The sequence below is a fragment of the Ochotona princeps genome, chromosome 1 (assembly GCF_030435755.1).
Source record: "Ochotona princeps isolate mOchPri1 chromosome 1, mOchPri1.hap1, whole genome shotgun sequence".
Lineage (NCBI taxonomy): Eukaryota > Metazoa > Chordata > Mammalia > Lagomorpha > Ochotonidae > Ochotona > Ochotona princeps.
Genome location: NC_080832.1, coordinates 165,141,011 through 165,142,781, shown reverse-complemented (window position 1 = coordinate 165,142,781; position 1,771 = coordinate 165,141,011). Strand labels below are relative to the sequence as shown.

The 1,771-nt window shown below is 45.9% G+C and overlaps 1 pseudogene; it reads left to right on the top strand.

Annotated features, from left to right (window-relative positions):
* Positions 1 to 203: 203 nt before the first annotated feature.
* Positions 204 to 1,077, top strand: LOC101523004 (small ribosomal subunit protein eS4-like; annotated as a pseudogene).
* The last annotated feature ends 694 nt before the right edge of the window (positions 1,078 to 1,771 follow it).

The following is a 1,771-nucleotide window of genomic DNA, read 5'->3' as shown; positions in this document are numbered from 1 at the left end:
TAGTCTTTAACAGACTCAGTGTGATTTGTAGGTACAATTTTAAGAACCTAATGATATTCCCTTTCTCCCTTGCCGCTCATCCACCCTCCTCCCTGATATTATTTTTAATTTTTGAGATAACATTTAAAGTTCATGTTACAGTTAAAAGGCTTAATACTTCACCAGATAAGAAATTTACCAAGTAAAAAGTAGAAAGGTTTCCGTTTGCAGCATAGCCATGGCTCGTGGTCCCAAGAAGCACCTTAAGCGCGTAGCAGCTCCAAAGCATTGGATGCTGGATAAATTGACCGGAGTTTTTGCTCCTCGCCCATCCACCAGTCCCCACAAGCTGAGGGAATGTCTCCCTCTCATCATTTTCCTAAGGAACAGGCTTAAGTATGCACTGACAGGGGATGAAGTTAAGAAAATTTGCATGCAGCGGTTTATTAAGATTGATGGCCAAGTCTGAGCTGATATAACTTATCCTGCTGGATTCATGGATGTCATGAGCATTGACAAGACGGGAGAGAATTTCCGTCTGATCTGTGACATCTGATCTTTCTGCGGAAGCCAAGTACAAATTGTGCAAAGTGAGGAAGATCTTCATGGGCACAAAAGGAATCCCTCCTCGGTGACTCATGATGCTGCTACAATTCGCTATCCTGATCCCCTAATCAAGGTGAATAATACCATTCAGATTGATCTGGAAACTGGCAAGATTATCGAGTTCATCAAGTTTGACACTGGTAATCTGTGCATGGTCACTGGGGGTGCCAACCTTGGGAGAATTGGTGTGATCACCAACAGAGAGAGACATCCTGGCTCTTTTGATGTGGTGCATGTTAAAGATGGCAATGGCAACAGCTTTGCCACTCGGCTCTCCAACATTTTTGTTATTGGAAAAGGCAATAAACCATGGATTTCTCTTCCCCGAAGGAAGGGAATCTGCCTCACCATTGCTGAAGAGAGAGACAAGAGACTGGCTGCCAAGCAGAGCAGTGGATGAAAAAAAAATCTCTAGATGACATGTTTTTTTAAAATAAGCCTCTGTGCAGGGCTTAATTAAACACGTGGTGTGATAAATTGGAAAAAAAAAAAGGCAGAAAGACTGTAGTCTAGTGGGAACACAGACAATGGCTATGCAAGCAGCAATGCTCTTTTTTTTTTTATGAAAGGTAGACAGAGAGAGAGAGAGAGGAGAGAGAGAGAGAGAGAGAGAGAGAGAGAGAGAGAGAGAGAGAGAGAAGAAAGTTGGGATCTGTATCTGCTGGTTTGCAGCCCAGGTGTCCACCACAATCAGGGCTGGGCCAGTCTGACGTCAGATCTGGAACTCACTCAGGGCTCCCAAGCGGGTGGCAGGAATCCTGCTAACCTGAGCTTTATGACTTCTTCCCAGGGTCCACATGAACAGGAAACTGGAATCTGGGGTCAGAGCTGGAGATGAAACCAAGGCCCTTCATCACGGGATGCCCATGTCGCAGGGGCTGGCGGAAGCGCTCAGGGCAGACGGGATTCCGACATCCTTCGCTGTGTATGCCAATGTTTTTATCTTTAGATCTCTGAGAACAGTGCAAGGTCATAACTTCGTGGGGCCTTGACCTTGTTTCCCAAGGGTCAATGATGCACTTTCCATTTGTGAGTAGCTGGGTTTCTAAAGATAAGCAGGGAACTGGATGGGAAGTGGAGCTGCCGGGATTAGAACCGGCGTCCATATGGGATCCCGGGGCTTTCAAGGCGAGGACTTTAGCCGCTAGGCCATACCGCCGGGCCCAAAAATAATTTCTTAAGAAAT